At 43.6% G+C, this 27,704-nt stretch overlaps 1 long non-coding RNA gene across 1 annotated transcript in view; it reads left to right on the plus strand.

Annotated features, from left to right (window-relative positions):
• The first annotated feature begins 466 nt into the window (after window positions 1-466).
• LOC142818785 (uncharacterized) overlaps window positions 467-27,704 on the plus strand; it is a 312,000-nt gene continuing 284,762 nt past the window's right edge. The window contains exon 1 of the long non-coding RNA XR_012896421.1: window positions 467-1,057. This is a non-coding gene — a long non-coding RNA (uncharacterized LOC142818785). The remainder of the gene's footprint in view (window positions 1,058-27,704) is intronic.

Here is a 27,704-nt window from a genome sequence, read left to right on the forward strand (position 1 = left end):
ATAAATGGTTTGCAGAGCTGCTGAGCACCTGTCAGTAGGAGACATAGGAGCTTAGGGCATGTGAAAATCAAGCAGCATGTGTCGGGGCTGAAATATGGATTCAGGTGTCTAATTTTAGGCACCGAGGTGTAAAAGTGCCTGTGTCTGTTTTTCCATTATACCAGTCTGCAAGCAGATGGGAAGGGCATGTGACTTGGGTTAAAATTCCCACTGTGCTACTGTGATTTCAAGACATGTTTTCTGGACTGTTATTGAGTGGCTCCATGGAGCTTGGCACCTAGCTTTACCATCTGTAAGACATGCCGCATGGGCATGGCAACCTACAGAAGGCTCAGCTCCTCAGAGCTATTTAGATGCTTAACTCCTATCCATTTCAATGAAAGTTAAGCATGGTATCTCTCTGAGGATCTGAGCAGTGGTGTTTTGTCCTGAACTGCTCTCTGGGGATGTGTGTGTGTGTGTATAATATTTTTGCATGTCCAAGGTAGGTGTAAAAGTTCAATACTTGTTTAGTGTTGTGTTATGTGTTAATCACATGTAAATAGTTCTACAGTAAACCACTGTTTTTTGTGGAGCTAATGTGAAGTCTGTGAACTCTGACCCTTGGGCTCCATTTTGTCATCTTGCCTGTAAACAACCAGGGCCCTGGGTCTGCACTAGGTCCAGCTGGCTGGAACTGGTTTTTCCCGCCAAAGCTAGCACCCAACATTCCATCACCTCAGAATGTTTCCCGCCAAAGCCATTATAGAAGGCAGCTGAGCGCCTGCGTGCTGCTGTCCATCTGAGAGACGGTGAAGGATACCAGCATTCCTGAGACAAGGCTGAGGAAGGGAGAAGCCTGCATAGAACACCTATAAAAACTTCCTACAGAGAATACAACCTACCTGTAGAGAATCCTGTAGCCGAGCGACCATCTTCCTCGACGGCTTCTCCGCTGGCGAAGATGACCACCATTTGCTGGACTCCCCAGAGTTTCCTCCTCAAAGGCTTCAAATTAGCCAGAGAGTTACAGGTCCTGGCCCTTGTTGCTGCATTCTCATCAGCACCCGCATTTTAGGTAGGGACTACATTTCTGTTTTGGAGTATTGGTTATTTTATGGAGCCACGGGAAGGTTTTATAAGCTTCATGCTTTGGGGCAGCAATCACTGTTCGCGATAGTGTTTGTGTTTGTCTGACTTCACCAGGCTCAAGCAAAGTAACCCAGGTCTTGCTTTGCCTCTTGTTCAAGTAGCTTCTTTTGCTGCTGAAGACGCAGGCTGCTCCCCAGTCAAATGGAGAATGAGCGCCATCTTATGGAAAGCACAAGGAGTTTCTCTCCAGTTAGAGATTTGTGCTGATTCCTTCCTGGGCCCTGATTCTCCACTCCCTTGCTGCTTGGGAAGTCATTTACAGCTGTGTAAAGCATTGCGGGGCAATGGAGGATCAGGCTGAGAAGGTGTTTGTTCTGTGATGAAGGAAAAATGGGGTCAAATGAAATCTCTAGCTTTCTTGCTGGATCAATAAATGCCTTGTTAGTGGATCACAGGGATGCAGTGGCTACTTGTCCTGCCAAACTCCAAAGGGTTTCAAAAGTAGTTAGACTGGAATGGGAGACAGGAAAATCAGGGAAACAAGTGCAGAAAAGGAAAGTACCCTGCATTATGTGCCATTCCCACGTACTTCATTCAGTGAATACTGCAGGTAAATGCCAAGAGAGGAGATTTACTCCACAGAAAGAGTGAAACTGGACTAGGGAAAGGTGGCTTCATTAGGTCACTTCTGATGGCATCCCCAGCTCAGAGTGAAAGCCAGTGCAAGCCTGCTACTGAAAGTCAAATCCATGGCTCAGCATCTGAATAGATCACAGGTACTGAATCATTCCCTGGCAGCTAAGTAACAGACACCCTCTGGGTGCTTTAAACAGTGTTTCCGCTGCATTTTCTTTCAAACCCCAGCAATAATTTATCAATGCTGTCTGCAGCAGAGCCCTCTTGATGTCTGTTTCCAGTTTCTGGCATAGGCTATAAAATAAAACTGCAGGAGACTTAACAGATGTGGAGTAGTGCCCTCATGTGGTCATCTGTGGCTCCTTCCAGGGGCTGATCTACAGTTTTCCTTGTTAGTGATTTGGTAGTTGAGTCTCCTCCATGTGTGAGTCAGTTTTAGAATGGTCCCTTCTTTCTGTTTTATTTTAAAACTCTATTGACTCTCTTTGCACTGCATGCTCCAGCCAAGCAATTGGAATTATAGGGACTAACTACACAGGGTTCTGAAAGGTCCTGTGAAAATTATTCTTGCATTAAACATACCATCCTAGTACTCACAAAATTGCTACCAAAACCAACAGATCTACTTTCAAATACAGAGCAGTTATTTAGTTACTGATGATATATTCAAAAAAGTTACACGATGTCATAAAAATCTACTCCCATACCACTGTAAAACCCCTGCCAGTCCAGTTTAAACAATTCACTCTACAGGATGAATTCCCTTGAAGGACAGTGATTTCCTGTAAAAGCCTTTTTCCCACTCCCTAGGGCAGGTGGAATGCTAATGTTCAGGCCCTCTGCCTGGAACAGAGCTACCTTTCATCCATTGATGGCTTTTCCCAGACCACTTTAGCTCCTTGGGTGAAGAGGCAGGAGAAGAGGGGACAGTTTACACCTTCCTTCTCTATATGCTTTTGACCGTGTGCACAATGGGATGACTAAGTCAACGAGCTCTCCTTCATATCTTGTGTTCTTAAAGAATACAGGTCAAACAGGTACAGAACTGGCCATAATCTACAGGTAGGTCAAGACAAATGGCAGTCCAAAGGGCCACTGCTGAGGTAGAGCACAGGACTTGATGTTCTTGTAATGCACTGGAGTCTTCTTTTAAAAGAAAGGTGTTCTCTTTCTCTTCTCTTTCTTGGTTTGGTCCTATTAGTATGACTGAATATACTGAGAAGTTCAAAGGGACGATGAGTAAAGCAAGCAGAGTTTGGCCTTCAGTTTGTACTAATGCCAGGGTTCTCAGGCTTTTCAAAATATCAGAGCTATCGTTATCCATATGCAGAAGACACAGTTGCATAGGGCATTTGAAAATTTGGAGCACCGCTGGGTCTTAGTGTCCACATACTTACCTCTTACTATCCTTGTTCTGTGGCTCTTTTTCCTCCAAGAGGATATAGTGAACTTAAAAGTAAAAACACCTGCTAGACCTATTAGCAGAATGCTGAACCTGTGAAAGAGCCATTCAAATGGTAATGAAGCCATTGAATAGGCATTTGTCAACCTCAGGTATATACTGTCAGTTTCTGAACTTACTGTCTCAGAGGTGTAGCCATGTTAGTCTGTATCTACAAAAACAACTTTCATATATATATATATACCCTTGCCTCTGTAATTTCCACTCTAATGTAACTGATGAAGTAGATTTACCCACAAAAGCTTATGTCCTAATATATCTGTTAGACTCTAAGGCTGTGTCTAGACTACATGGCTCCATCAACGGAGCCATGTAGATTAGGGTTGTAGGCAAAGGGAAATGAAGCGGCGATTTAAATAATCGCCGCTTCATTTAAATTTACATGGCTGCCGTGCTGAGCCGACAAACAGCTGATCAGCTGTTTATCGGCTCAGCGTGCTAGTCTGGATGCTCCCCTGCCGACATCAAAGCCCTTTGTCGGCAGCCCCGTTATTCCTCGTGGGATGAGGTTTACCGGGGCTGCCGACAAAGGGCTTTGATGTTGGCAGGGGAGCGTCCAGACTAGCGCGCTGAGCCGACAAACAGCTGATCAGCTGTTTGTCGGCTCAGCGCGGCAGCCATGTAAATTTAAATGAAGCGGCGATTATTTAAATCGCCGCTTCATTTCCCTTTGCCCAATAAACAAATCTACATGGCTCCGTCGATGGAGCCATGTAGTGTAGACGTACCCTAAGGTGCCACAGGGTTCCTCGTCCTTTTTGAATGTACTGTGTTAGTCTACAGAACCAGAATTAAAAATTTGTGTTAAAAATATTTCATTACTATTGGTGAAGATTATAAAATCACATCTTTAAAAAATTGTCCTCCCTCGGATGCTATCAGGGCACCAGTTTAATAGCATTGTGTACAGCCCCATAGATCCCAAGGACAGCTCTGCAAAATATGTTGCCTGCACCTCTTTTAAGAGATGGTCTTGTGGACCTCTCTGCCCCCACCCTTTTCCCCAACAAGCTGCCTCCTCCTATTTACGTCGGACAATAAAGTAATAATTGGCCTATAGGAGAAGTTTATTAATCAGCTCATTAGTTAGAAATGTATGTGTGCATATATAAGCTTCTGTCTCTGGACAGAGGGACCATTTCCTAAGAGAGGTAAGAAGTTATTAAAATGGATTAATGTCCCATCCTCTCCTACTTCTGAAAATGGCTGGGGAAGGTCTTGGGGACAAAGATTGCTGATGATGACTTCATGCTTAATTGTCCTAAACACCCCTTGTCCTGTTCTTGGTTGTTTCACTCTCTGTGGGCCTCTCCCTTGCACCAGGTTCACAGGGATGTAAATTCATTGGTATTAGGGACGCAACTTTTGATTTACATCAGCATAGCTGAGAAGACTATGTATAAGAGGTCCTTTGTATAAGACCTCTGCTCTGCTACTGTTTTGGACTAATACATGGGTATGAACCATTTACTTCTGGTGGTGAAGAGTCCAGCAAATCACAGTAAAGAGAAGGCCCAGTGCTTAAGGTGCCAACCAGCAACAGGATTCAATTTCCTAAGACCATAAAGACTATATCTACACTACATGTTTTTGTGGCAGAAAATATGCTAATGAGAGACTCATTAGCATAAATCACAACATCATTAGCATATTTTCTGCCATTTCTTTTTGCACAAGAGGTTTTTGCACAAAAAAAAACAGTGTGGATGTTTTTTTTGGTGCAAAACCCTCGTTTTGCACAAGATCCTTATGCCTCCCTGGGCATCTGACCTCCATGAATCTATCTAGCTCTTTTTTGAACCCCGTTAAAGTTCTAGCCTTCACCGCATCCTCTGACAAGGAGTTCCACAGGATCACTGTGCACTGAGTGAAAAAAAACTTCCTTTTGTTTGTTTTAAACCTGTCTATTAATTTCATTTGGTGACCCCTAGTTCTTATATTGTGAGAATAAGTAAATAACTTTTCCTTATTCACTTTTTCCACACCAGTCATGATTTTATAGAACTCTATCATATCCCCCCTTAGTCTCCTCTTTTCTAAGCTGAAAAGTCCAAGTCTTTTTACTGTCTCTTCATATGGGACCTGTTTCAAACCCCTAATAATTTTTGTTGCCCTTTTCTGAACCTTTTCCAGTGCGAATATATCTTTTTTGAGACGAGGCGATCACATTTGTACTCAGTATTCAAGATGTGGGTATAACATGGTTTTATAGAGAGGCAACAAGATATTTTCAGTCTTATTCTCTGTCTATCCCTTTTTTAATGACTCCAAACATTCTATTTGCTTTTTTCACTGCCATTGCATACTGAGTAGATGTTTTCAGAGAATTATACACAGTCACTCCAAGATCTTGCTCTTGAGTAGTTGTGACAAATTAGTCCCCATCATATTGTATATATATTTGGGATAATGTTTTCCAATGTGCATTACTTTACATTTATCAACATTAAATTTCATTTGCCATTTTGTTGTCCAATCACTTAGTTTGGTGAGATCTTTTTGAAGCTTGTCACAGTCTGCTTTGGTCTTAACTATCTTGAGCAGTTTGATATCATCTGCAAATTTTGCCACCTCACTGTTTACTCCTTTCTCTAGATCATTTATAAATAAGTTGAATAGGATCGGTCCCAGGAGAGACCTTTAGGGGACCACACTAGTTACCCCTCTCCACTCTGAAAACTTCGCATTTATTCCTACCCTTTGTTTTTTGTCTTTTAACCAATTATCAGTGCACGAAAGGACCTTCCCTCTTATCCCATGATGACTTATTTTACTTAAGAGCCTTTCATGAGGAACCTTGACAAAGGCTTCCTGGAAATCTAAGTATACTACATCCACTGCATCCCCCTTGTCCACATATTTATTGACCCTCTCAAAGAACTCTAGCAGATTAGAAAGGCATGATTTCCCTTTACAGAAACCATGTTGACTTTCCTCCAACAAATTATATTCATCCATGTATCTGATAACTTTATTCTTTACTGTAGTTTCAACTAATTTGCTCGGTACTGACGTTAGACTTACCGGTCTGTAATTGCCAGGATCACCTCTTTTTAAATATTGGTGTCATGTTAGCTATCTTCCAGTAATTAGGAACAGAAGCTGATTTAAAGGATAGGTTACAAACCACAGTTAATTGTTCTGCAATTTCCCATTTGAGTTCTTTCAGAACTCTTGGGTGAATGCCATCTGATCCCGGTGACTTGTTACTGTTAAATTTATCAATGTGTTCCAAAACCTCTTCTAATGATACCTCAATCTGGAACAATTCCTCAGATTTGTCACCTAAAAAGAATGGCTCAGGTTTGGGAATCTCCCCAATATCATCAGCCCTGAAGACTGAAGCAAAGAATTCATTTAGCTTCTTCGCTATGACTTTATCATCTTTGCGTGTTCCTTTATCATCTCAATTGTCCAAGGGCCCCACTGGTTGTTTAGCCAGGTTCCTGCTTTTGATGTTCTTTAAAAACATTTTACTATTACTTTTTGAGTTTTTGGCTAGCTGTTCTTCAAACTCCTTTTAGGCTTTTCTTATATTTTTACATTTAATTTGACAAAGTTTATGGTCCTTTCTATTTTCCTCAGTGGATTTGACTTCCACTTTTAAAAAGATATCTTTTTATTTTCTTCCACAATTTGATCTGAGGAAGTGGGTCTGGCCCATGAAAGCTCATCACCTAATAAACCATCTTGTTAGTCTTTAAAGTGCTGCATAGTCTTGTCTTTTATTTCAGCAAGACCAGACTAACATGGCTACATCTCTATTACTATCTTTTTATCTGTCACTGCTTCTTTTACCTGGTTGTTAAGCCACAGTGGCACTTTTTTGGTTCTCTTATTTTGTTTTTTAATTTGGGGTATACAGTTAGGCCTTTATTATGGTGTCTTTCAAAAGTTTCCATGCATCTTGCTGAGATTTTACTTTTGTCACTGTACCTTTTAATTTCTGTTTAAATAACTTCCTCATTTTTGTGTAGTTCCCCTTTCTGAAATTAAATACCACAGTGTTGGGCTGTTGAGGTGTTTTTCCCACCACAGAGATGTTACATTTTATTACATTATGGTCACTATTTCAAATGGTCTAGTTATATTTACCTCTTGAACTATGTCCTGTGCTCCACTTGGGATTAAATCAAAAATAGCCTCTGCCCTTGTGTACCTGAACCAGCTGCTCCAGGAAGCAGTCATTTAACGTATTAAGAAATTTTATCTCTGCATCCTGTCCTGAGGTGATGTGTACCCAGTCAATATGGAGATAGTTGAAATCCCCCACTATTATTGAGTTTTTTAATTTGATAGCCTCTCTAATCTCCCTTAGCATTTCATAGTCACTATCACTGTCCTGATCAGGTGGTCGATAATATATCCCTACAGCTATATTCTTATTATTGGAGTACGCAATTACTATCCATAGAGATTCTATGGAACATTTTGGCTCATTTAAGATTTTTACTTCATTTGATTCTACATTTTCTTTCATGTATAGTGTCATTCCCCCACCAGAATGACCTGCTCTGTCCTTCAAATATATTTTGTACCCAGGTATAACTGCATCCCATTGATTATCCTCATTCCATCAAGTTTCCATGATGTCTATTGTATCAATATCCTCTTTTAAAATTAGGCACTCCAGTTCATCCATTTTACTATTTAGATTTCTAGCATTTGCGTATAAACACTTAAAGAATTTGTCCTGCTCAATTTCCTGTGAGATTTTAAGTGAGGCCTTAGCCTCACCATTCTCCAGTTCCCCATCTGATCACCAGGAGTAGCAGCACTTTGCTATTTCACAAGGGATATGGTGTGTAAATATATTGAAGATTATGCAGTGCTCAGATCCTGTGGTAATGGGGGCCAAATATGTACCTTGGATAACTAAGGATCTTACTCTCTTCTAGGCACTAAGTCCAATAGTTTGCTTGGTCTCTGCAAGGCTCAGATGTGGTTTATTTATTGCAAACACATTAGGATATCTCTGTATCTACCAATCAGAAAGCAGGACTCATGGGCCATATGGGGAACAATTGATAAATGAACTGCAAAGTCAGCTCATGTTCCAGCTAGGGCAGTGGTCTCCAACCTTTTTACACCCAAGATCACTTTTTAAGTCTCAGAACAAGCAAAGATCTACTGCCCCGCCCCTTCCTTGAAGCCCCGCCTACATTACATGAGGAAATCTAATGTAAATGTACTGCGCAGGTGCACAGTTCAGAGAGGGCTCAAGAGCTACTCTTAGAGCCCCTGAGATCTACCGGTAGATCGCGATCTACTGGTTGGTGACCACGGAGCTAGGGTAATGTCTGTGTTTATTTCTGCCCCCCGCACATCTCCCCACTGTCCTCTGTTGTTATCCTACCTGAAATTTCCCTGGCCCCCTGAGGAGTTACCTGCTTCTCCGGAGAGGGCCATCCCGGGCATTCAACCACAACACAATGCAGTAGTTTGTGAAGACGACATCTCCATGAATATTGCTTTGACACTTCTCTCCTCAGTTGGGTTAGTCAGGGAGGTCTTTTTCTTCCCTTATTACAATCTGATTCAAGGAATTATTCCCACTGGTGAAAAGGCTTGACACATACTAGGGGTGGGAAACTTACAGCCTGGGAGCTGGATCTGGCACCCGGCTTGCCTGGATCTGGCCCCCATGACTCAGGGCTTCCCTCCCAGTATCGGGGAGCCAGCACACACCTAGCCACAGCCCATTGATGCACCCCCACTCTGCTCCTGAAACCTCCCCCACTCCCATCTCCAGCCCACTCCTGCACCCTACCAACCTCCAAGATCCACCAACCTCCCACTCTCCAAATCCACTTCCTGACAGCCCCCACCTACACACTGAACCCCTTTTTGCCCCACCCCAGAGCTTGGGGGGGCAAAAAATCTAGTAGACCACGCCCCACAGAATATGGGAAGTCTTTTTCTGCTTCTTATTTGGGGACCATGTCAGTGAGGTGTTTTTGTTTTGGGAGCAGTTTTTTGCTTCTTACTTTTGTACAGCCCCCAACTGTTTTTTCTGGGGGTCAACAGCTCCCTACCCAAAAAATGTTCCCCACCCCTAGTTTTAGGCAGTGGAGTCAGATGTGGCTTCAATTCCCCAGTTTGCTAAACAGCCTTAACTTTTCCCATCTTTAAAAATGCAGAGTGTGAAGTGCTTTGTTTGGATATGTTTACACTACAGTGTTATTTCAAAATACCTTATTCTGAAATAGCTTATTTTGAAATAATGTGTCTACACACAAAATGCATTTTGAAATCACATTTTGTTATTTTGAAATGGCGCATCCACACTGAGTGGACTCTGAATCGCATTTAAGGCTGCGTAACTGGTAACTGCGTAACCAGTAAACAGGTCAGGACTTACTGTGTGTGGCTGCTGCCTGAGGCTATCTGAGGTCTGTGATTAAAGGGACCCCCCTGGACAGCCAGTTCTCAGGTTTCCCTGCTTGCTTGTCTACCTCAATGGGGGACAGCAAAGCATTTTGTCTCTGTGTGTTCTGGTTGCCCTCACTCAGGACAAGACAGCACTCTGCATCATGGAGCTAGAGCTGCCCCTGGGCACTCTGGTGCTTCTCTTAGATGTGTTACTGAAAGCCTGGCTGCACTTTCTGCAGGCTGCCATCTGGATGGTGCATCGGGGGGCTGTCAGTATTCAGGAGGCCCTGAGGGACAGCTTCCACCCTGAAGAGCACTAAGAGCCTCCCTGGTGTGCCCCACTGGGGGCTTGTGCCTCATTCCTCCCTCACATCCTTCCACTTACACCTCCCTAACCCCCATTCCTGATGTCAAATAAAATACACGTATTTTCGTGAACACAAACTCTCTTTATTTAACAAAACTGGGATGGGGGGGGAGAAAATGAAAGTCTGGTGAGACTGAGGAAAGGAGGTGGGAGAGGGGAGCTGGAAGGGGGAAACAGGGGGAAGAAGGGGGAGGGGAAGCTCAGGGCTCAGGGTTGGGGGTCTCGCCAGACCAGCTTAATTTTCATGCGAACTTACTCCTGGGTTCGCATGTGGCCTTTGGGACAGCTGCCAGGCTGGCAGCTATCCTTCCATAGACGGCTGCGTTCCTCTGTCTAGTGTGGAGATCATGGACGTTGGGGGCATTCCCCCCAAACCTGAATAAGGTCCATGATCTCCATCCTGGATCAGGAAGGTGCCCACCTTCACTAGGCTCTGGCAGGCTTCTGGGAGCTGGCAGACTGCTCCTGGGGAGCGGTGGAGGGCTGGCTGCCAGTGACTTGCTGGCTCATGTTTTGGGGCCACTGGGTCAGGGGCAGTGACTGCTGGCTCTGGGCTGGCAGGCTTGGAGCTGGCACAGGCACTGTGGCCAGAGTCTACCCCTTTAAGGGCTCTGGGGAGGGGGAGAGGGAGTGGAGTGTTCTTGGTTGAGGCTGGAGTGGCCACCAGGGCACCCTGGGAAGGCTGGAGGCCCCCTATTTCAAAATAAGAGTCTACACAGCACTTATTTTGAAATAGCTATTTCGAATTTGGCGTTATTCCTCGTGGAATGAGGTTTACCAAATTTGAAATAAGTGCTCTGCTATTTCGAATTTATTTCAAAATAGCAGTTTGACTGTGTAGATGCTAGGAAAGTTATTTTGAAATAATGGCTGTTATTTCAAAATAACTTTGCTGTGTAGACATACTCTTTCTTACTATGATATGTGCGGCAAGGTCCTGATTTCAGTTGGCATCTCTAGGTACTAGGACAACACATTAACAACTACAACAATAATAACAATAATAAATAATACTACTAATAAATAATACAGTAGCAGTTGATTGGGACTCCTTCTCTCAAAATATGACTTCCTGGAGAAATAAAGCAAGGTTGGAAATGTTGGGGGAAAGGATTCTCTGTCATAAATTCCCGTCTTTTTACATGTCATCTGCATTATCACCAGCATATTCAGGCGGTGCTGAGGTGTGTATATTCTGTATGTAGCATGAGACCAGCTAAAAGTAAATGTAATTTGCAAGGTTCTCATTCTCATTAAGGTTCCCCTAATTTGCAAGGTTCTCATTCTAAGCATCAATTGTGAGTGTATAGCTAGAAACCTAGAAGTGCAATAGTAAAATGTTAGCACTCTAACAACTTCCATGTGACCTGCATATACACCCGTTGCAAAAGGGAATTCCTTAAGCTTGCTTTAGTGCCCTTCTCATTTTCATTTACATCACCATCGGAGATGCATTAGAAGCTTCCAAGCCTCTTTTCCATTTCCCATCAGTATGAATCAGAACCCTTGAAGCTATGGCTTCTGCTTTTATCATCATAGCCATTTTTTTGGTCCGCTGCTGTAGTTTTTAACCCAGGGCCACAGTCTCTGTTCCGAATTGGACACAAGAGGGATATATAGAGCTAGTGCAGGAGCAGGGCAGCATATGGAAAAGAAAGGGCAGCTGAGACAAAGTTCCTTAGCTGCGGCAAAAGGAGGGGAAAAGACAGTGGGAAGCTGTGGTGGGAACAATCAGGTACAAAACACTGAACCAATGTGTCTCCTTTCTATTTACAGAAGGGCTTTGGGTGAAGCAGAGCCACACAGGGGAGAAGGAATTGTGTGGCTTCCTGTGTCCACTTTCCTCTGAGCATTTTACTGTAAAGATTTTTAACCTCTTCTTGTCAATCCCAAGGATTTGCAAAGAGGCTAATGATTGTTTGGAGTGAAGGGGTACACCAGAGAGGGTGAATTCTTTTTGTAGTAGTTCTGGGTCCCTGGGCATAAAGAACTTGCTGTGGTGCCCAATGGAAATGCGCCTCTGGCTGTGCGTGACTGGGACAAACTTTGGGAGGGGAAAACCAAAAGGTATTTTATGTGGAGATTACAACATGCAGGATCCAATCCCCTGCTATTGAATGAAGTACCAGGTTTGCCACTAGATTCAATCCAATCAAGTCCAAGCAGTAGGGAGCTGTGTGTTTAGCTAGGGGCTAGAACTCTAGAACTTCTCTCTTTTCTGGCACTGACTTGCCTAGTGATCTTCGGTGAATCCTTTGACCGAAATCCTCAAAAGTGTCCAGGCACCTAAATACATGTGCAGAGAAGGGCCTTTTTCTCCTTCTGTATGTACCCCTCTGTAAAATGGAACTAAGGCTCCTGGGCTAGGAATAAATCAGGGTCCCTAAGCTAACTCTTCATGAATAATATCTGCTTGGAGGACTGTTTTAATAGCCCTGCAGCATCTACCCAGATGGGGCAACTGACTCCTAGCCCTTGGGACCTGACAAGCAAGGCAGGGGGTGGGGGGAGGGGGCGGGGAGAGAGGCTTTATTAGTAGCTTTTTGGGCCACATGGCTCACATCCCCAACTGCTATAAATTTGATCTTGTGATGTCCAGGCTGTGACACCAGCTGCAGATTTAACTCCACAATGGATGGGTTTTGAAGAACAGTGACCCAGCTTAGGAGCAGTAGCATTAAGGCTGGGCAGCAGCAGCTAGAGCACTGGGGAAAATTTGTGTTCACATCAACATCAGTATCCGTGAAAATGAGCCACGGATATCCACATTCACACCAGCAGAGGATATAAAGTGGATATCCTCAGATTTGCAGGGCTCTAGATACAAAATGTATATCTGCATCTGTATTCACAGAAATGAACTGCGGATAGCCACATCCACAGCCACAGATGTGAATACCTGCGGATATAAAGCAGATATAAAACAGATATCTGTGGATTTGCAGGGCTCTACTCCCAAGACAAAATATGACCTCTGCAGTCTGCAGCAGTGACACTGGGGTTAAAGGGAACCCATGTCAGAGGCCCACAGGCACTGGGGAGTTCTGAAGTCCAATTTTCCTCACCATGTGGTAGGGGCACATCAAGGGAACGCACCTGGCATAGACGAGTGGCACATCTCTGAACCAAGTAGGGGCCCTTGTATGGTATCTGAGTATGGGAAAGATGCATCTTCTCCTCCCTTATCTGGTGGTCCCTGTCTGACATAATCACTCTTCCAGGGTGTGGGACAATGTCCCTGTCAGGGGAACAAATGGAGCACCCAAGCAGGACCTATTGGGGAATTGGTCCAGGCATCAGAGAGGTTCTGTGCTGGAATGGGGAGGTCCAGCTGATTTGGATCCTTTTCTATTTGGGTGGCTGTGGATTAGGTGTTTTGTGAGCAGGAGGAATGGAAGAGTGTGTGGTGCAGGTCTGAACATAGTTTCTGTTTGCTGGATCTCTAAGGACTGCCTGATTTTCCATCCCCCTGTTCAGTGCAACAGGCACTCTGACACCTAGATCCTCCGCAGTCCTTTTCAGCAAGTGTTGCAGGCCAGGAAAGAATGGGATGTTCTGATTCTCCACTGTCCACTGAAATGTCTTCCCATCTGGTTTTGAATTGTGGTCACCGGCTAATGGAGAAGCCCTGGGAAACTTTCGAACATATGGCCCAGAGCCTGTGGTATCACACTAGATGACATGCTCAGGGCCCTTGGAGTGCTTGGGGGTGCTGTAGCTATGATATGAATGTGCTACCCTGAGACTGTGTATGTGTGTATACAACACACCTGGCCTTTGCTTAGCTGCAATAAAGATGTTAGAGCTGTGTTGGTGGTTGTTTCAGACCTGACCTGCCTCTGGAGGTGGTGGTGATGCCTTGCATTTCTGGGCAGCTAGAGGAATTAGGAAGGGACAGCACTTGGGAATTCCACCCTCCCTTAACCTCTGAACACAGAGGGCATCTCTGCACCCTCTTTACTCAGCTCTGTGGGTAGAGGAATGAGGGCACGCTGGTGTAGCATCTACACTGAGCGCCCCCTGTGCTCTTCAGATCAGGCCAAGACAAGTAACTCACTCATCACACCCCATCACTCTGACCTTCCATCCAGCTGCCCAGGGAAGCAGGGTGGACTGAGATCTGGTCCTCCTATGATCACGCTTTGCCCTCAAACCCCAGCAAAAACTGCCCTGTGTATGAACCTGCAGCTGGGGCAGCCCTGTGAGTCTGGCCAGACTAGAGTGCTGGCTGCCCAAGCTTGTCTATAGATTGGCAAACCCACCTTCCCTGGCAGGCCTGTTCTAAACTGGCACACATGGGCCTTGTCCTGGGGTAACTCCATAGACGAGGGGAGGAAGGAGCTGCTCAATTCCACAACACAGAGAGAGAAAAATCCCCTGCCCCCACCCCGTTTTTCAGTGTGTGAAAGGGATCAGCACCTCTTTCCATGCCATCTGTACTAGATCTGCTGGGGGTGGGGAAATAATCCACAGGGCTTGGTTTATAGAGATGATCTCTGTCCTTTTCCCCAGACCCCTGTAGCCTGGTGCCCCTCCTTGCACACTGACTGTGCGAGCGCAGGGATATGTGTGGCAATTAACAGAGTCTGCAGGGATCCACCAAGCTCAGAATCCCAGGGGAAAGAGTGTGTGGGGTTAGATTAGGGATCCATTGGAGTGGGTCAGGGATCCATTGGAGGTGGATTAGGAATCCATTGGGATGGAGGGGGTGGGCAGGATTAAAGATCCATTGGGAAGGAAAAGATGGGGTGGGAATCCTTGGGATGGAGGTAGGACGGTTTGAGGCCAGGTTGGTCTTGGTGCTGTTGAGTGTAGAAAGGTGGGTCCTACAGGCACCTCTGCTTCCATCTTTCCCCAGCATCAGAGCATCTTGGTGCCTTTGCTGCCCAGCCCTCCTGGTGGTGAAACAGTGCAAACCACCAGGGGGACCACCGACCTTCCAAATGCCCATGGTGCAAGGAGACTCCTGCTTTTTCTCTCCCTGCCCTGCTCCCACTGTGCGGCCAGGACACACTGGCTCTGCTGGAGGGAACACAGAATTACAATCCAATGGGACTTGGGCAGGAAGGGGGGGGGGAACCTCTAACCCAGTCAAGCAGCCTCCTGTCACTCCTTTCCTGTGTTTCATCACAGAGGGCCCAGACCCGACCCTTCGTGCACTGGGTCCCAAGTGACACCTCTGTCCCTCGTGTCTTCATGTATGTGTCTCGGGCTCCATGCATGTGGCTGGGGGCTAGCTGTTTGAGCAAACTCCCAAAGGTGGGGAGTTTGCCTTAGCCAGTCAGGGTTCGGCCCGATGTATCTTGATGAGCTGAGACCCTGCAGCAGAAGATTAATATTTTTAACACCGAAACAACCAACCCCTGAGGTTGCTGCGTCCAGACGGGAAGCACTGCGAATTATGTCTGTCGCCTTCTACCTGCAGCTGGTTGGATCGCGGGTATGAGTTGACCTACAGCCGAAGGAGCGGCAGATGGCGCTATGCGAAGGCTCTTTTGCTGTAAACGCTGGAGAAGCAATTTTCTGCTGGGATTTTAGATCAGCAATTTAATTCATTTTAAAAAGTAAGGGGGTATTAGAAGAATCTTTGCAAATTTCATTACAGATATGGTGAAAAATAGATAAATGAGAAACTGAAAACTTCAGCTTTTTTACATTCTCACAGTCATATACATTGCATATATTCCAACACCTTTGTATGTATTATGATACATGCATACTATGTACAAACGGTAGTATAACTTGCATACACTTAGTTATAAATACAGAATTTTATATATGTGCATGAACTAGATATGGTGTATATATATAGAGAGAGAGCCATGCTACATTATGTAGTACCATGGCCATTCTATATTAGAGAATGTTATCTATCTACCCTAATATAGAATGGCCATGGTACAGATACATAAATACCTATAAACTTTCTGTGTAACTAAACTGCATTCGTAACAATAATTCTTGGTTCTAAAAATCTAAACTCCTTAAAATAGAACCCATAATTCTCTTACAGCTATTGCGTAGTATCTTATAACTTGAAAAAAAAATACAGACACAGAAACACGGATTTTATTTTAAAAAGTAAGCATTGTGTATTTCAGTACTGCTGTGAATTAGCTATTAACGAAGCAGCTAAAATAGTGGTGGTTGTTTCAAAATATTTAAATAAACGCTGTCGCATCTTTAATTCGCAGCACTAGTCCTTTGAACCTGCTGCGTAATGATAAAGAATTGACAACAACAACAAAAAGAATCGACAACAACAACAAAAGAACAAAATTCTTGGTCTCACATCTGAAAAAAGGAGTTTATTAGGGTAATTGCAACGGTTAACCCAGGAATCATGACAGAAGCAGAACTCTTTATTCCAACACATTTTGCCATTGGTTTTAGATTTGGAACGAGGTTGAATTAACCAAAGAAAATGGAATTAAAGTGCTTTGGACATACGTATTTCCCTCCCTTCCCCTTCTCGAAGTGGAGCGGGGGTGTTACATGTAGAGAACACGGGGCACGTTTTTCTGACATTAAGTCCAAGCTGAGGGCTTTGCCCTAAGACAGAGCTAAATCTTTCTCCTCCTATTAAGATCAGTCCTTGTTTGAAGTGACAGAACAGCTTCCCTGAACCTTTGCGGGGTTCTTTCTTACAGTTCCCTTTCTGTTCCCTCTCGGATATCACCATTCATCGCAAACATCTAGAGGGAAGCAAAGTTACCATGGTGGGGGTTGCAAAGATATTTACTCCCCCCCCCCCAATAATAGCAACCCTACTGCATTGTCTTCCCGGTTCTCCCCTCCTTAACTCTCCCTGCATTGTCCTGCCTCTCATTCTGCCCTTTCCCTTTGTGAGCCGGGAGCCCCTAAACCTCTGCATATTCAGAAGGGGCCTGCTTCTCCCCCCTGCCCCTTTGAATGTAAAGAGACAGCTGCCCTGCAAGACGTTGGAGCCATTGTTGCTCCTATTTGTCAAAAGGCCGAGGATGCTCCATAGATCGCTCCGTGGCTGCTGTTAAGTGTAATTAGAGGGTTTATGTCCCCAATTTCCATTAAAATGAAGCTGTGAGGCTCCTCTCTTGGCATTCACCGCGTGCCTTAATTGTATGGACATTAAATCAAGGTCCGCTGTGAACACGCAGAGAGGGGCTCGGCTGCAGCAGGGCAGAGAGAGAACAAGGCATCAGCGCAGTTCTCCGCGGAGCGGTGCTCTCCCCCTCTCTCTACAACACACAAACACGGCTTAGCCCGAGCGAGCCCAGGGCTCGGCTCCTCTCCGGACAGAAGGGTTCTGACACCCTCACGAAGACCCCTCCACCACCCTCCCAAATACGGTATAAAGTCCTTGTACAAAAACCCCAGGCAAGAACCCCCATGTAATCAACCCCCGCGTCCAGCGTTATGTCTTTGCATTCTACCCGATACAATAAACCTCCGCACAATTACAAAACCCGCACAGGCATACAGTGAACTCATCTACACACCTATACAACAAACGCCTATAATATAAACCGTCTACACAATTAAAAACCTTTATAGTAAAACCCTCTATAATATAAGCCCATGTACGATAAATACCCATAAACCACTTACGTAATACAAACCCAGTGAACAGCATAATTCAGATAACCTCCTATACGGTGTTTTAAAGGATAGATTCTTAACACATAACAATCACGCCATAAAGTATTAGCCATCTTCTACTAGTGAGATAGACTTGAATTAAGCCTAACAGATCCATGTCCAGGGAAATATCTATTTCTCTGGAGTTACAGGTCTAGTTAAAATGTTGGGCGTCTTTCTCCCTTTCTCTTATACTTCAGATTTAAAAAAATAAAATCCTCGTGTTTCTTTTAAGCTGCTCAAAATGCGAATGAGCTGATTTCTCTTCTTTAGAAGGGAAACCGAAACAGATTGGCAATCTCCTAGCTCCGCAGCAATTAGGCACAATAATAGCTCCACCGTTTGGGGCTTTTTTTGTGGCGGGGAGGGAGGGGGTGGATGAAGGGAGGGGTTGGCTTTTCTTTCTTTTCCCCCCCTGAAATAAGGATCGAAAGAGACTGACAATGATTAAAGCGATTTCATTGCTGGCCATCGGAGTTAAAGGCACTTTATTAATTTAGGACGAGTACTTTCTATACATCTTGCAGCTGAATGCCTCCCTATTCCCTTCCTTGCCGTATAATAATAATAATAACCCATTAAGGGTTGCAAAAGAGGAAGGAAAAAATCTTGACGCTCTTCCAAGTTAGCAATCGAGCTGGGATGTTATCTCACCATTGTCGCCTAAACCCCATAATTACAGCCCGGCAATACTAGCTCTTAGCAGATTTACCCATTCCAATAGAAGCAGCCTTCGGTGGCTGGGCGGCATAAACTCTGCTTCCTTTCTCAGATCCAGTGCGGACGCCCTCCCGCGGCTCAGCATGCTTGTTTTGTGTATGCGGGCTAGAGATGAATAAGAAAGGCGCCCAGTCTCTCATTATCTTTTGAATTTTAGACCTTTTTTTCCTCCCCCTGGAACAATGAAGAAAGAGCTCATCAGAGTGAAAACCAGGCTCCCGCGCAGCTCGACAAAGCCAGATGAACTTGTATTGGTGCACCACCCATCTCTCCATTCTCCTGCTCTGCTCTTCTCCCCAGCTCTTTCCAGGGGGTTATGAGGCGTCTCTCTCTCAATTTATCCCTTTTCCTCTTGATCTTCCTAGCAGAGGGGTTTTTGGGTCTAGTCCTGGCTGTTTCAGCTGATCTCATCCAGTCTAAAGGATTAGCGCTTCTTCGCTCCGGCCAGGCTCTCAGCACATCTGCTGATTGGGTTCAGCACAAGAGGATTACATTGGGACCCAATGACGTCACCGCTAGGACATAAGTTCTCCTCCATTAACCAAATCCTCATCAGCAAGATGTCCTTGAAACTACAGGAGTAACATTCTAGAGACTCTATTGCCCGCCCACCCCCACCTTCCTTTCAGGCTGAGGCTGGGTGCGAGGACTTTCGGAAAATATGGTTTCAGCTTTGAGCACTTGCAGCTGCAATGTATGGCCGCCCTACAGAGCTAGAGAAGCTAATCATTTTAGGAGTGTACATACGTTCTGCACCTAAACTGTTAATCAGAGAAGCTTTATATTTTCTGCTACTTTTTTTTAACGGAGGCTGGAGGGGGTGAAGGAGGACTGTATATTCCACAGTTATATTTCCTACCTCAAAAGACATCAGCAGTAATTTTCCTTAAAGCGGAACATGGATGTAATTTAAAAAAAAAAGATTTGAGAAAATTGTAAAGGAATTGTTCTCTTCCCCCTTCAGGGAAGAAAAAAACATGTTTAAAGTCACACTTTTAAAATAAAAAGGTTCCCATTTGACATGGGAGGTGAAGGTTGTTTCTTGAGATAAAGCTTTTTTTTACACAATCAGGAAGTCACAAGCGTTAAGAATTACTTAGTTTGGAGGGAAAGGGTTCCTTATAGATCATTTCTAAATAATAACCCGAAAGAGTATTATTGTGTTTAAAAGCCCATCAGGAGGGGCAATGTAGCAATGCATATAGAATGCCTGCTGCCACCAAATAGCCTTGATTTATTACACCGAATTTATTACACTGGCTCTTCTTCAACCCATCCCCAGCAAATAGTGTTGCAATGCTACATTTGCATTACATGGTTTTAACAGGTTTATTTTGTTATTTTTTTAAGTCTTGAATGAATGCATTATATCTAGAGACCTCTTTCCTCAGGCTGTACTTGCTTACTCCCAGTGCCATGTCATTTGTTTTAAGAATCATAGTGTCCTTTAGCTCAGGGGGAGATTGTTCTTATTATTAAATAATTCTACATACACATCAGACACAGTCTATTTTAGAATTGTTCTAATTCGTCTTATTGTACTTTAACCTGATGCTTACAAAATATGGAAAACAACTTCTACATCCCCTATGTAAAGATTTTTAGGTGGAAAGTGCAGATTTGGGAGTTATCTTCCGCTATTGTAATTTTTTGTAAGCAGCAAAACGTTGCATTCTATTACTAGAATGATTTAAGACTAGGATGTCATTTGATTTAATTGTAGTAGTATTTCTATGTGCACAGTTATTTTACATGCTTATGTGGGAGTTGGACTCTGATTATCATGGAAATCAATCCTATTCCAGTCTTGAAAGTATTCACTTTCCATTTCTGGGAGAGCAATTACATGATGGGTGTGATATTAGATATTCAGTCCATATATATACATTTTGTGCTTGCTATATCAAACCAATTGTTTGGAGGGTTGTTATTTTTGATAGTTTGTATATATTAAATATGGGGTCTCTGAAAAGCATACCAGAGACACAACTGAAAAAAATCGGCTCAAGGAAGTTTAAAATAGTATCTCACAAAATAGAATATCTACTAGAGGTATATAAGCAAGTTGCCATCAAAGGCGTAGCTATGTGAAATATCGCCTTCAAGGTCCATAATACAAACACTCGAACACCTTAATATTGTGTGTGTGTCTGTGTGTGACTTCCTTTCTATTATATAATGCTACAATGCATAGCATGTATATTAGGTGAAAATGCATTGTTTGTTGCTACGCTGACAGAGGAATTTTGCTATTTAAGCATCGTTTCCCTTTTTCTGAAGCTACCTTTTCCACATGATTAATTTTAGTTTATTATTTATCGACTTATTTATGTTCATGAAAAGCTACATCAACACGAATCATACCCGGTGGATTTAAGTTAAAAAACACACTAACGTGACAAAGGGAGCTCTTTTCTCCAGTATTTGACATCGATACGATGTCCATTTCAGCAAAATTCAGAATTCATTTTCGTTTCAAAACCAAATTCAGAATTTACATTTCTAAGAGGGGAGTATTATTATTATTATTATTATTATTTATTTAATCTGATCAAGGCTTGTTTTTATTGGACTATATTAAAGATCTCAATCTTCATTATGTATTGGGTTTCAACCAACAGACAAAAATGACATTTCTATTTAGCTGGAACTGCCCCTTTAGTTCCCAGCTGGTATTCCAGGAAAACCTGTCTCAGATGCTTACACCTTCCCATGTTCTTAGTACAGAGCAGCTAATGGTAAAGAGTTAGTATTATATGAGTCTGGAAAACAGTGATGATCCTATTATAAAATTCTCGGTCTTCCATTTTTGTTGTGCATTCTCCTTCTCAATTCTCCTTTGTTGTGCATGATGGGTTTGGGGTCCACATTGATTCCTTTTCTCTCCCCTTCCCTGTCTTGCGTTTTAATAAGGAACCAGAGTACCTAAAGGAGGTCCATAGCATGTTCTGCATGGGAAAGGTGCTGAAAAGAAAGGTGATGTGTAATCCTGTGGCTGCTTTGGGGCTAAAGGTTCGCTGTCCATGGTGTTGAATGAAACGGAGTTTGTTTGTTTATTTTCCTCTGCACATCACAGCCACTTCTCTGGTATTCAGAATCGGTGCTTCCCCTCTCTCCCTCCCTGCCTGTATTTCTTTTTACCCCCAATAGTGCAAATTCGGTTTCAAACATTTAATTTAACCCCAGGTGTGTTTGAATAGTGCAGTCAGGAGCACTTAAAATAATTTTCGTGCTGAATAGATAGACATTTTTGTCATTTCCTTAAAATCCTGATAAGCGAAATCCTATATTTACAGATTGATTTAAAATAAACTTCCTTAATAAGCGAAGTGACCATCCCTGTATTTGTTCGGGTGGGGGAGTCGGTCAGGCATCCACACATCGAGTATGCTGTTTAATATTCGTGCTGCCTTTCTAGCGACTCAGTATTTGTAAGCCTGGTGGCCCCAAAGTGAAACATGGATGTGATATTTTTAATCTACTCAGGCAAAGAGAACTTCGGTTGTAACTGAGCTATGTGCAGAGGGGGAAAACTTTCCCATTTGCCATGATGGTGGCATGATTTTACTCCTCATTAAAATAAGACACACCAATGATTTAGCCCCTCTTAAGTTTGCTATTAAATCGGCTCACACCCACACACCCTTTCCTCCTCCTCTAGGAAAGGCTTTAAAAGATATGTAGGGTTTGGGGCTCTTTCAGCAGCACTTCCATCTAGACATTTTGTTTTAAGAACATCCCTTCCCTAAATGCAGCATTTCTGCATGTTCCGGAAGAAAATAGTCAGATGACTTGCAAAGGGCCATTTTCTTTCTGCCTTTCTTTCCCTCTTTAAACATACCACCTACTGTTTCCCGAACAAAGAGATCCTAGAGACAAGAAATAGGCTACTCTTTCCTTCCCTTTCCAGACCTGAACTCAGCAATACATAGTTGATCATATTAAAAATATACCCGAGATCCACAGTAGGCATTCACGACATAAGATCTTTCCTAAACGAGGCAGCAAGATGTGTGTGTGTGTGTGTGTGTGTGTGTGTGTGTGTATATATATATATATATATATATATATATATATATATATATATATATATATATATATATATATATATATATATATATATAACACATGCATACAATGCATGCAGGCAAAGACGCTGCAGTGAATCAGGAGAGGCAAGTGATCAGAGAAGTGCGTGGCTTTCAGAAAGTCCCGCTCTTTACCCCTTCTACTGATTAAGCAACTCACATGCATCTCTTTTTCCACCAGAACTTGGCACAGATATCGACCGCAACCTAAAAATCATCGACCTCACCACCCCCACGCCCGGTATCGGTTGCTCTGAACCACAATTAAAACAATCTTAAAAAAAACCAAAAAACAAAACAAAAAAACCGAGGCCTTGCTCTGTTTCAAAAAGTAAAGGAAATAGAGGGGGGAATTATAAATCCCTGCCCTCTGGTTTAGGCACAAACAACCTAGCGGCAGAGGAAAGAGATTTCAGGAGAGATTTGTCTAGTCTGTGAATAACTTAGAGCATTCTTAGAAAGTAATTACACTTACAAGAGGTTTGGAATTCAGACTTCTCTACCAAGTGTGTCCTCTCTTTTTGGTCGCCTTGGCTGCTGCATTTTTTTCAGATCTGGAATAATAATAATAATAACAACAATACAAAATTAACCTCCCCCTCGAAATATACAATTCACTGATTTGCAAAGCATCTTCCCTCGTGTAAGAAAGCGGCTTGCTCTCCCCATGGCTGCTTTCCTGGCCTCACAGCTCCTTGAGAAAGGAGGAGGGCCTTGTGCATTACAATCGCATTCAATTCAATTCATTCTGCCTGCTTCTAACGGTCTTTGGACAGCAAATCCACACCAACAGGGGGTCAAAGCCCCCTATTCGCCCCCCCCCAGTCTTAAACACACACAATAGCCGTCAGCTAACAGCACAGCAGCAACTTTGAAACATTCAAACATCTGAAGTGAAGAATGCCAGAAGCTCGCCTTCTCCCCTCCCTTCCTCCCACTTGTTCCTTGATTTACAAATTTAAAATATAATCATCATAAAACCCCTCACTTTGATCCTCACATTATTTCACAGATCCAGGCAGAATTCTCATGTCAAGAATTTCCTCTTTAGGAAAAAATTAGTCCATCAAATAACTGGGTAATTTTCCAATTACCTGATATTCTTTCTCATTTCACCATGCTTCTGCGCCGAAGAAAGCTTTTTCTATAGATATTTATTTGGTATTATCAATAAACAGACTGTATTGTCGTTTGATTCCTCCCCTCCCCCGCCTGCTCCAGCCACATTGGGAAGGCACTACTAGCAGCAAGAGTTGATGATTGGATTTCATGGTTATTGTTTTTATAAAATGTAGTTAAAATATTGCAGTTATGTATCTCAGTCTTTGAATTAAAACAATGTTTAGACATTTTCAAGAATTCTCGAGTCACTCACGCTCAATCATTCTGAAAGAAACTTACATACGCGGATGTGGAAAGGGATTAAAATTGTATTTAGTACGTCAAAAAAGTCCAGTTAGTATCTGGGCCACCGTGGGGGATTTTAGCGGTTATTTCTCAAGTATAGAGATTAGATTTTTTGTTTGAACCGTTTTCCCCGTTGTTCAACAGAGTGCCTTAGCATTTCATATTCAGCTAAGGTAGAAAACACTTTGCAATCCCACAATTTGCTTATGCGGGCCACTAAAACAAAAATAGTTGCTTTTTGCCCTATAATATCGTTGACGTCTTCAGAAGGAAGGGTTGGTAAATCGCTTCTCTTATTTGTTAAAACTTTTCACATATGAGGGTTTAAAAAAATACCTTTCTGTAGCGTCTGTCTGAAACACCCATTGTTATCCAGTTCTAGAAACTGATTTTTTTAAAAAAGGGGTGACCCTTGAAACTGCTAAATAGAAACTGTTTCTGCCGTAGTCAGACGAAAATATTTTACACATAGGCATATACTAATACAAGTGAAGAGAGTCTCTCCTATACACGCTGTTCTGTAAGAGTCAAATACATAATTCAAAGCAGCGATTATTCAAAATATCCTGTTCCATTTATTTCGATAGGCCAGTATGCCCAGTCAGCTCACTAATCTGAGACCATCTGGGTGGCATGTGATCTATGGAGGCCACCATCTTTCCTTTTGAAACAGTGGTAGAGTCCGGTTGTGCCGGAGACAGGCATTAATAACACTATTGCTAGGAAAGATCTCTTCTTTAGATCTCTTCCTGCAGGAAGAATGTCTGTTGCTGAAATCCAGGGACACAGTGTAATTGGATAAAGCTCCTCATTCAGAGATGCCAAAAAATAAAGGGGGACAAGAGAGATCCCTGAAGTCTTTACTCGGGCAAATGTCCCATTGGAGGCCAACTATACAATTCCAGTAATGAAAGCCATGAATTTGCATACAAATGGGAACTGGTCACTTGCCACAGTTCAGTTTCCCGTTGTAAAGATCAGTGAATCCGTGTACCAAATAAAATGTCTCCGGGTGGGTGTTGATGGGAAGAAAATGTGGCCTATAGATGTAATATTCTTCTCTGGCATTATATCTGAAATGACCAGGGGATTATAATAACAACTACTAAAATTAATTCGCGCCCCCCTCCCCGCGGAAATACACAGTGACTTCATAGCCATGGCAAGGAGCGATTGGGGAAGCTATGTTAGTGAAAATATTCAATTCAGGCTTAAGAGTAAAGAGTGTCACAGGAAAGGGGGAACTCGGAGACATTTCCTTTGAAATATAGTTGCACCGCGTTTTCCTGACAGTAGACAGAGATCATAGTTCAGACCTGTCAGGCTTCCTTGACATCCTCCAGACCCATATTGTTAGGCATGGCTTCCACGTGAAGTAAAATGCAGTTATTCAGCAGGAACTAACACGCGTGGGTCTCTTTTTTACAAAACACACCTGGCTCTTCCACAGGCTGTCCAGTCTCAAACCGAAGACAGTCTTGTCTAGGGAGACGAACAATAGAACAAAAACCTAACAAGGGGGAGAGGGGCTGGAGGGTCTCTTGATGGTTGTACAGTTATTGGAGGCATTATTCTGTTGACTTCCAGGGTTTGATTTCGGGGAGCCTGCTAAAGAAAGGTGCAAAGCAAATTGCGACTGGGATGGAGTGGCCGGCCTACCCTCTGCCCTTCGGTGACAGGGCTCATAACCCCTCCCCCAAAGCGAAGGGAGGCTGACCACATGAAAAAGGAGCCAGGGTGGACCCCTTCTGGCCCTTCCGGCCCGATCCTGAATCCTGTGCACACAAGAGGCGCTGCTGGCCTATTGCTCCCCAGGAGTACCAAGAAAGGGTGGAGAAAGTACGTCCCTGCCTGAAGGCCAAAGAAAGGAGGGTTTTGGCCTATTGTTCCTCGTGATTTTGGAAGGAACTTTATTCTTATTGCCTAGCGGGCTCGTCCTGCCCCTTTTGACCTAGGGGAGAGCTCCCTCCACCTGGTCCTGAGCGTATGGGGAGGGTTCCTTCCTGCCCTAGGTTCTTCCCTGGGTAGGTGTGTCGCTCTCTAGAGGCTCCCTTTTCTTTCTCTCTCCCCCTTGGAGCTGTGCGCTGCTCCTCCGGGAGTTGATGCTGTGCCGGGCAAAGGCCATTCACGTGTACAGCTCCTAGCACAAGGGGCCTGGGGGACGGGAGGCTAGGTAATAGAAATAACTCTGAGGAGCCCAGGGCTTGCTATCTTCCAGGGGGGAGGGGCAGTCCGCGTGGCAGCCCACCGCTACTGCCATTATTTTCGCAACAAAATGAAAAATCAATGATACTCCGAAAGCACAGAAAGAACCAGGCCTCCCCACTCTCCCAGTGTCTTCCCGGACAGTAGTAAAGACACCTTCTAAGCGCAGCGCCGGTTCATTATTGTTCGGCTTAGGTGGGGAATTGCTTCCACGGGATCTCTCCAGTAAATCATCTTAACTCCTAGCTCAGTTATTTATAAATGTTCCGCCGCCCGGCGGTATGATTTCAAGATCACTGGAAGAAATTTAGGCTATTAGACGCTCATAAATCCAACTCCACGCGTCTGCAGAAAGCATGGCCCGCCTTCAGCAATCCACTCCCTGGCATTCAGCAAAATCACCCTGTTTGGAGAAAGCCCATCTCGTGCAATAGCCCCGGGGAGGGAAAAGAAAATACCCGTGGCCAGGCAGAGATGGTTCTTGATGCTGGGCAAACGGAGCCCCACGTGTTTTCAGTCACATTCCCCCTTTTTCCCTTTCAGCCCTTAAAGAGCTCAGAGAGGAATGCTTCTCCCTGGGTTGGCTAGGATATATACATATATTTCCCCCCTTCCCCTCGACCCATTAAACATCTTCTATACATTGCCTCTTCATCTTGTCAAGGCCAGTTGGTCGACGACTGCTGGTTTCCCAGGCAAATCACACCAATTTCTGAGTTGCTGTTGAAGGTCCACATTGGCACAGCAGGGGGGCAGCAGAAGCACTCATCCATGCAGCCGGGGGTGAGGCTCTGGCCTGCTTCTCTAGCTGAATTATTATTATTGTGTAAGTCGTGTTGCTCTTTGAACATTTTCAGAGCTGTTGGCTACGGGAGTAAGAGCGACAGTCAAATAGGACTAAGCAAATCAGCGACAGTCTGGCATTCGGAGGCGCTGAGCAGAATTTTTCGAGGGTTCACACAACATTCAGGTGCCAGGGAAATTAAGAGATGTCAAATAGGACACATTGCATCCACACCCATTATTTTTGATTGTTTGAGATTAATTTTTAATCTCAGTTTCCTAGTTTGCGTTATTTATTATTATTGTTATTGTTATTATTATTATTATTATCTTTTGCTTTCCCTTGGGAAAAAGGGGTGTTAAATGCGTTTTTAGGTCACTCTCTCCCTCCAAATCTTTGTGCGCACACATACATATATGTGTGTAATATAGAGATCCACCCACATTTTATACATGTATATATGTATCCAGCATGTGTTTCACACAACTACATATAAGGTGTGTAAACTGCATGTTCACACAGACACATGTTGTATCCTTTGGTATATATGGTTGTGACAATTTTCTTCCACTATTTGATCTGAGGAAGTGGGTCTGGCCCACGAAAGCTCATCACCTGTTAAACCATCTTGTTAGTCTTTAAAGTGCTACACAGTCCTGTTTTTCTATAGACAAACGTGTGTATAACTTCATAGGCACTTTTCATACACGTATGGATCTGTATAATGTGCGTGGTTATAGTGTACAAAACAAGATGCTTACCATAGATGTGCTTGAATATATATATAATAAACCCTATAATGTTTCCGCACTTAGCTATATACATCTATAAAACACACAAACTCAGTATTTTAGTTATAGCTAGGACCGGTAGAGATTGAGCATTTTGCTCATCAATGCTGGTGAAAGCCATTGAACCCTGTGTTTCTGATTTTTAAAATACCACGAATGGAGTCCCGAATTCCCCCTTCATGTA

The sequence above is a fragment of the Pelodiscus sinensis genome, chromosome 18 (assembly GCF_049634645.1).
Source record: "Pelodiscus sinensis isolate JC-2024 chromosome 18, ASM4963464v1, whole genome shotgun sequence".
NCBI classification, from domain to species: domain Eukaryota; kingdom Metazoa; phylum Chordata; order Testudines; family Trionychidae; genus Pelodiscus; species Pelodiscus sinensis.